Source organism: Garra rufa, chromosome 17 (assembly GCF_049309525.1).
Source record: "Garra rufa chromosome 17, GarRuf1.0, whole genome shotgun sequence".
NCBI lineage: Eukaryota > Metazoa > Chordata > Actinopteri > Cypriniformes > Cyprinidae > Garra > Garra rufa.
This window is the reverse complement of record NC_133377.1, coordinates 35649432-35658264: the sequence shown is the minus strand read 5'-3', so window position 1 is coordinate 35658264 and position 8833 is coordinate 35649432. Positions and strand designations below refer to the sequence as shown.

Sequence of the window (8833 nt, the reverse complement as noted above, 5' to 3'; positions counted from 1 at the left end):
GTTGGGAGCTGGGTCTATACTACGCAAGCTATGATGACTTTCACCTTGATATTTTAGCGCGGATGTATACCTAGCGGAATTGCACTGTAGGGGGCGAGAACGAGTCTTCGAACCTGTGTGTATGCCTACTGTGAAATTACCACATCAAACGTGACGTGCTAACATGGATGCAGCTATGAAGCCGCAGGGTTTGCTTCAGGGCAGGGGCGTTGCTAGACCATTTTTACTGGGGTACGTGCCCCAGTGAAAATCTGCTGTGCCCCAGTAAAACGCAGTTTAACCGAAGACTATGCACGCAGATATCCATGCCCGTGCGCGTCTGTGTATTTAACTGCAATGCACACGTCGCGCAGCCTTTTACGCAGAAGAACATGCAGTGTAGGAATAGTTGGTTACACAAGTTTGTATAGTTAATTGTGTTGTAAATGCAATTGTCAAGCAGTTTGTGATGCATTTTGGAAACAGGAGATGAGCCCCTGGTCTAATGCGCCACCTGGCTTGAGAAACCTCGTTCTCAAAGACTAACTTATAGTCATTATTTGGGTAGCACACATATTCTGAATGCCTTTGGCAGAATTCAAATTAGCCATTTTAATCTAGATTACTTCCAAGATTACAATTAGATTAATCTAGATTAAAAAAATTAATCTATGCCCACCACCAATATATATATAATATATATATATATATATATATATATATATATATATATGGGAAATCCAAGATGTTCATGTCCTTGTTGTATTTATGAAATATGCATTAAGTTATGCATTAAATTAAGTGACAATAAGGTTATCTACATAATATATGGAACACTTTTGAGGGTATATTATTAATTGTTTATGTTGCTAAGGGTGGTTGCTAAGGGTGTTGCACAGTGATGCACAGAACCGTTAAAAGCTGTGGTTTATCGTGAATAAAGCTGTTGACCAGATCAGATCAGAATTGAGGACTGGAACTAACTGTTTTCTATTTTAAATACTGTTACCACAAAAAACATTAAGCAGCACATTGAAAATAAAAAATGTTTCTTGAGCATCAAATCAGCATATTAGAATGATTTCTGAAGGATCATGTGACACTGAAGACTGAAAATTCAGCTTTGCCACTGCAGAAATAAAATTAAATTTGAATCCTCAATTTAAATACACTGAAAAATGCTGGGGTTCAGCCTGCTGGTTTATTTTATTAGGTTGTTTTTAATTTTTTTACCCAAGTGCTAGGGAGTTTTTCTGCAATCTAAAAAATGCTAGCTTATTTTTTTAACCCAAATGCTGGGTTAGCTTGTTGGGTCATTTTATAGGGTTACTTTTAAAGGATTAGGAATCATTACTTACCTCTTTGTCATCCAAGATATTCATGTCTTTCTTTCTTCAGTCGCAAAGAAATTATGTTTTTTGAGGAAAACATTTCAGCAATTTTCTGCGTATAGTGGACTTCTATGGTGCCTGCGAGTTTGAACTTCCAAAATGTAGTTTAAACGCAGCTTTAAAGGGCTCTAAACGATCCCAGCCGAGGAAGAAGGGTCTCATCTAGCAAAACGATTAGCTATTTTCTAAAAATTATGTACAATTCATACAATTTTACCTCTGCGATGCTCATGCAAACTTCGGTTTAAGACAATTAGTTATGTCGAAAAGCTCCCATCTCATTTTCTCCTCCAACTTCAAAATCGCCCTACATCGATGTTTTATCTATACTTCTGCAGTGATGAAGAACAATTTTGAGTATGCATTGAGTTCAAACATGCGGACACCATAGTAGTCCACATAGAAGTTGCTTTCCTCAAAAAACATCATTTCTTTTTACGACTGAAGAAAGAAAGACATTAATATTTTGGATGACAAGGGGGTGAGTAAATTATTTACATTTTTGTTCATGATGTGAACTAATCCTTTAATATTTTTTACGCAGGTGCTGGGTAGTTTTCTGTAACTAAGCTGCGTGGGTCATTTTTAATGGGTTAAATATTGGGTTAGTTTTTTTTGGGTCAGTCTGAGGTCTGGCTACGCGAGACTACCGACGAAACAACCCAGTTGTTGAGTTTCAGTCAGTGCGCAGACTTTTTGTGTCCTCCACAGGAGAGAGCAGTTCTCAGCAGGTTATGGAGTCTGTCAAGGTATATTTCAGCTACGAGTAAAATGCAAGGCAGCAGCCTGAGGTTCATAGTTCCCCCGGCGAACAGCAGCCCATCATCATTCTTTGTGTGATTTTTAAGCCATCAATATAATCATTTTTAAACAGTTGACCTAAATAAAACAACCCAGCATGTTGGGTAAAAACATTTTGGGTCAAAATAACCCAGCATGTGTTTTGTCCAACATTTACCCAGCGCTGGGTTGCCAAGTTGGGTTGCTTTTAACCCAACATTTGTAGAAAAGTGTAGAAAATAATTATAATTAATGGTAACATTATTATTGTTTTTATTACATTTGTGATCTTTTTAACTTTGAGATACAACTATGTTGCTGCTCTATATAAAAAAAAATGTTGTAATAAGCAGCAAAAAATTAATTTTATGTATAGAAAAGCAACACTTTGTTTGTTTTTCTGTTAACAACTTGGGCTGGTAAGTAAAAGATAAGAGGTTCCAACTTTACAAGGGGTATTTGCATATAAAATTGATTATATTAAACTTCATATTGAAACTTTATGAATCTAATTGTTTCATATGTATTTTTATGCTTATTAAAAGTTAGTGATTACTAAGGGGAATCAATTAATTATAAAAGAAAAGTACATTATCCCATGTAATTTAATTTAATATATTATAGCTAATTAAGTCTGGCAGTTTACTGTTATTTTCTTTTATTATAAATTATGACTCAGTTTGACCATGCACGTGCCTTAATTTTGCGGAACTTTCATTCTTATGATATGTAAATTAGCGTGTATTCATGCTTTATGCTTCTGTATTTCTGTCTGCACCCACATGAAATGCTCCGCACAAGTGCATTTGCGTTAAGTCGTGCTGAAAAATCATCAGCCCTGTCATGTTTTATCCTTGCAGACATATTGAAGGGGACGTGTGCAAGATCAGAGAAAGAACAACAGCCTTGGGGTGAATCTGCAAACTGACACACAGAGCACATAAATACTCAGAGTACAGTGGTTTTGAAAAGAACCCTCCACACTTGACAGAAAAAACATGCAGCCTGACAATCAAGTGCATTCTAGGGAGCAAAAGAGAAAAAGTTTTAAATGATTTCTGCCACTCCCTGTGCACCTCGCAAACAAGACTTAATGTTCTCTTTTTGAGTGTACACACCCTCTCATTAACTTGTACATCTGTCATACATCACTTTGCATTTGCCGTCATCATTGATTCTGAATTTGGTTAATAGCTTGTAGCCTAATGGTTTACTCTCGGCGCCATTAGATCTGACCAAGTGCTTAGTTACCCTTAAGGCAAGACAAGAGTGTGCACTTCCAAACAAGCTCAATCAATTTTGCTTTTGAAGCCAGGCTTTTATGAACAAGGAAGGAATGGTCTTCACACGCTCCTATTTGCATATATATAAGCAGTGTTAAGCATTTGACCAGGAATTGCTGCAATGCTGAATTGACCTGTATCTCTACATTCACCGACTACTCAACTAAATCACAAAATAACTGTTCTGAATGGTGAAGAGAATAGCATGAACTTTCAAACAGGCTCTTTGTATTGAGTCCAACCTGCAGGCTTCATTCCACAGCCTGTACGGTAGCCTCTCCGGCATTAAATCTGTCCGGAGGTGTCGCATTACATAAGCCAGGACTTGGAGATGAGAAATGTGTGAGAAAGCCCTGCGGTTTGCTTTGGAAAACCTGATAGGGCAAAAACACGGACAAGTTCTGGCCAGGCTGGGCTATTATAGAGCTATTATATGAACACAAGGTCATACATGCATTTCAAAATATTCAAGTTTCTCAAAAGAGAATATGTGACCCTGGAAATCAAAACCAGTCGTAAATAGCAAACAGGTATTTTTGTAATAATAGCCAAAAACACTTTGCATGGGTCAAAATTATAATTATAATGTCAAAAAACATTAGGATATTATGTAAAGATCATGTTCCATGACAATGTTTTGTATATTTCCTACCGTAAATAAATCAAAAAATTTTGATTAGTAATATGCATTGCTAAGAATTTCATTTGGACAACTTTAAAGGCAATTTTCTTAATATTTAGATTTTTTTTTTGCACCTTCAGGTTGTAGATTTTCATTTAGTTGTATCTCAGCCAAATATTGTCCTATCCTAACAAACCACAAATCAATAGAGAGCGTATTTATTCAGCTTTCAGATAATTTTAGATAATCTCAATTCCAAAAAAACTGACCCTTATGACTGGATTTGGATTTGTGGTCCAGGGTCACATATTGTGTGCCTGTCTGAAATGGTTATGACCACTGCAAACAATTACATTTTTTGACTCATCTGTTCTATGTGTGCCGCTGATTCTGGCTTATGTGTTGCTTCAAGTTCTGATCCTGAGGAATTTGCTAGAAGCGTACATGCACTTGCTGTTCATTTTCGTACGTGCATGTCTGGCACATTAACTTCAGAGAGTTAAAGACCAAAAACAGATGGTAAATGATGCAAAAAGTTAGGTAGGTTCCAAAAAATCTGGGAATCTAAAATAAAAATTTAAGAAACAAACAAAAACGTTTAGTATTTTGAGGTAGAAAACGTGCATTCTGCACTATTTGTAGGTCTCTAATTAAATACGGTAATTTGTGACATTGTGAACAAACCAAATACTGTTGTGTTCACACTTGTCGTGTTTGTTTAAATTAAAATGAACTCTGGTGCGATTGCTCTGTTAGTGCGGTTCACTTGAGTAAGTGTGAACGCTGTCATCCAAACCCTGGCGTGCACCAAACAAGCGGACTCCAAACAAACTCTGGTGCGGTTCGAATGAAATATGAACGCAACGTGGACCAAATACTTCTAAATGAACCAAAAACAGGAAGTAATGGAAAGATGCGAACACTATGCTACATGATTTCATGAAGGGAACAAGGGTGTCTCTAAAACAAAATGAGCAAACATGGAACAACAAGAAGGTAAAGTGCCTTTTTATGAGCTCTTTATTAGTTTGCAGGTGGTGAAAATCAAATCATATGCACGCAACGAGTTCCGTCACGAAATATAGGTCATTCAACCAGACCGATCAGGTTGCGAATGTATCACTATGCATTAGGTTCAGCATCTTTGGGTTCACTGTCAAAAATGCCAGTGTGAACGCTAAGTGGACCAGGACCAAATTTATAATTTTCCTTTTTGGTTCAGACCAAATGAACCGAACTGACCGAAATACAAGTGTGAACACACCTTAAAACATTCTGAAATGCATGGTAAATTGACATGCTTAATTTTTCACCCAAATTATTACATTTGATTAAGTAATTTGTAATGGCTTACTTTTGACTTACAAAAATGCGAAATAAATCCTTAAACCTTTGGAACCCCACTTTATAAAGACAAACATAAATGATTCATAAATGAACTGACGTAGTAGGACTAATTAAGGATTTAACTTCCAAAGTTAAACTTTCAGATTTGACTTGGTAAGCATGTTCTGACATACACAAACACACACACACACGCATCTTTCCAAACACCCTTCAGGTGCGTAACTGAAGTTTACAGAAGATTACAGTCAGCCTAATAAAATCTGTATCTGCGTCATCTCATTCTGATATCCAACCTCTTCTCATGCAATGTTATTAAGCTCTCTTATGCAAAACTCGTTCAGCCTTTGTTCATTCGGAATGCTGGTTTATTACCGTAGGTTTCTCAAAGTCATGTTATGCAACTTTGTTGGTAATGAGAAACTCGTTTATCGATTGACATGAATCCAAAAACAACAAACGTTTAAGTAGAAATACAAATGATTGTGTACTTTTTCCTTGGAGGTTTATGTCAGTGCATGTGGCGAACAAGTATGCTAACAATGTTTTGTGTAGCAAATTCCTTTTTATGATTTGCATATTTCCAAAGTATCAAAGGGTTTAGCATTTCAGTATGAAGAAGAGATGCTACAAAAATGCAAATCAAAATTGTCACGGTTATAAGCCTTTATTTCTACTATAATACTTAATTTTAAACAAAGTCTTAAGCTTAGAACATCATTATTTTCATCATCATTATAAGCATCTGAATCATTCTATCAAAAACAACCTGCTATATTTCACCTAAATAGCACTCAAAGCCAGTGTTTACACTGGAAGATTAGCAAATGTCTTGGCCTCATGCCTTTCACAAAAACCTGCAAAACTTCCACATATGTGATATATTAATATTACATAAAGAGGCAGATTCTTCTTGCATGTGAATTTGTATTGACATTAAGATGACTGCTAGATTTCACACACACATCTCACTCCGAAAGTCTACCTGACACGCATCATAGGCATAAAAAGGTGTTTAAATCCGTAGGTGAGGTTACCAACTACCTCATTTATCTTTTTTATTAAAAGAAATTACCTCACCTTGTTCATTGTTTGTGCAAAGACATGAACTAACAGAACTTAATGAGTCAGCTAAGTATTAGATAATATTGGTCAGAATGGGTCAAATTTTAAGTTCTAATTAGCCATCTTAGACTGTTATTGTTTGGATTATGCAATGCTGGTTATCTGGACCTGCAGAATTTGCTAGAAACAAAACTGCTTGTGATATGCACACTGTTTTAAAATATTTTTGCATACGCGGACTTAAACCATTAATCATATCATGATCATAAATTACTGTATAATAATAAAACTCAGTGTGAAATGGTGGCTATTGAGATTTTATAGTAGCACAGGTATATTTGTATCAATAGCCAAAAATACATTGTATGGGAAATTATCGATTTTTCTTTTAAGCCAAAAACCATTAGGGTATTAAGTAAAGATCATGTTCTATAAACATATTTTGTGTCAAAACTTAATTTTTGATTAGTAATATGCATTGATAAGAACTTCAGTCTTAAATAGCACGGGTATATTTGTAGCAATAGCCAAAAATACATTGTATGGGTCATAATGATTGATTTTTCTTTTATGCCCAAAACCATTAGGGTATTAAGTAAAGATCATGTTCTATAAACATATTTTGTGTCAAAACTTAATTTTTGATTAGTAATATGCATTGCTTAGAACTTGAAAGGCGATTTTCTCAATATTTCGATTTTTTTGCACCCTCAGAATCCAGATTTTCAACTTCATAAAACTGAACTTAAGACTGCTTTTGTAGTCCAGAGTGACATATTTCCACAGTATTCAGTGGAGTGAGATATTAAATCTATTCCGAGGCCATAAAGAGATAAACTCATGAGTCAGCATGTTGCATCTTCCACACAGGGGAAATGAGCAAACCTAAATGGCATCTGATAACGATATATAATCAAATATGATCCTTATTATCACCAAACCCGGTCACATGGTTAGTCATATAGTTTTATTAAAATGCTTAGTAGTTAGTCCTAAAATCACAAACATAAACAATGAATATAGCCTGAAATATACAGTAAACACAACAGTAAACACGTTTTATGAACATAATTACATGGGAGCTTCTGTTTTTTCTGTTCTAGTACAGTTTATTGGTTAGAACGGAACGCAGAGGAGCCACAAACATTTTTGTGATATTCTTAGTGTGATCTTGAATACTAAAACAATAAAACTATTCCCAGAAATACTTCGATACTATTAACCCAGGTAAATCGCGGCGTTTAAACAAAGTATCACAAGCATATTCAACTTTCACGGATAAGTAGCTAACAAGCGTGGGAATTTCCCAATTCAATAAAAAAAGCAATAAATGTTAATGTTTTAAAAATCTCCCTATTCGTAGTTCATAAATACCGCTAAACAACAGACATGAATACAAGCAAAAGGCGTTCTTGCTTACCTTGCTGAAGATAACATGCAGACTATCTGTTCTTCTCTCACTGCATGTGTTGTTCTGGTGACTCATTAAATAAGAAGGCTGGGTTTTACCGTAGAAGGCAGGGATGAGTCTCCATCGGTCCAGCCCTGATCCTCCCTCAGCCTTCACTCGACAGTGCTCCCTACAGGACTTATTCAGCGTGTGCACCATGGGAACTGCAAATGAATCAGTGTGAAACGACCTTTTCTCACCCAAATTGTCTCAAAACAATAATAACAGCTCATTTATTGTACATGTGCACCCTTACAAGTGACCAAAGTCATTTTACATAGGCAGAAACAAAAATAGAGGGTTTGCACTTATGTCACTAATTAGTCAGTTAGCCGGATGCGTGGCCACATTGGCGACACTCGGATGTAAACAACATGGATTGCATGGTTAATGTACTGAATACGTTGTTCTGCTAATTTATGCTGGCTAAACCATGGGAAAAGAAGGACTTAGTAAGCAGGAAAGGCAAACTAAAACGAATAGGTGGTCAAGACACATACACGCAGTGTTAATTAAGTTATTACAGTAGCTTAATACATCACCTACCTGACCAGAAATAATAAGAACAAACACTAATGTTGTCAAGATTCTTGCTTTGGAAATCCTGGTTCAGTTTGGCCAACCACAAACGCCTTTTGTTCCTCAGACATTTTTTGCACTCTTCTTCTTGATTTGTTATAACTTTTGCTAGTGTATAGAAACCTACTCCAAATGTTTTTCCTGGTCTGACCGATTAGTACAACCCAAAACATGACCATAATTGATCATTTTCAGCAGCAATAATCATCAAAATATGCGAGTTTCGATCAGTTCAGTGGCTTTGTTTACATTCAGTGCCACCAATATGGTCAGTTGATGATACGCTGTGAAAACACTCTATACATGCTTTCCATATTGAAATAGATTTAGATAAAGCCTA

The 8833-nt window shown here is 35.9% G+C and overlaps 1 protein-coding gene across 1 annotated transcript in view; it reads right to left on the bottom strand.

Moving 5' to 3' along the window:
• tuft1b (tuftelin 1b) overlaps nucleotides 1-7939 on the bottom strand; it is a 21452-nt gene extending 13513 nt beyond the window's left edge. The window contains exon 1 of the mRNA XM_073822266.1: nucleotides 7885-7939. The gene's annotated coding sequence lies outside the window, so the exon portion shown is untranslated. The remainder of the gene's footprint in view (nucleotides 1-7884) is intronic.
• Nucleotides 7940-8833: the final 894 nt, after the last annotated feature.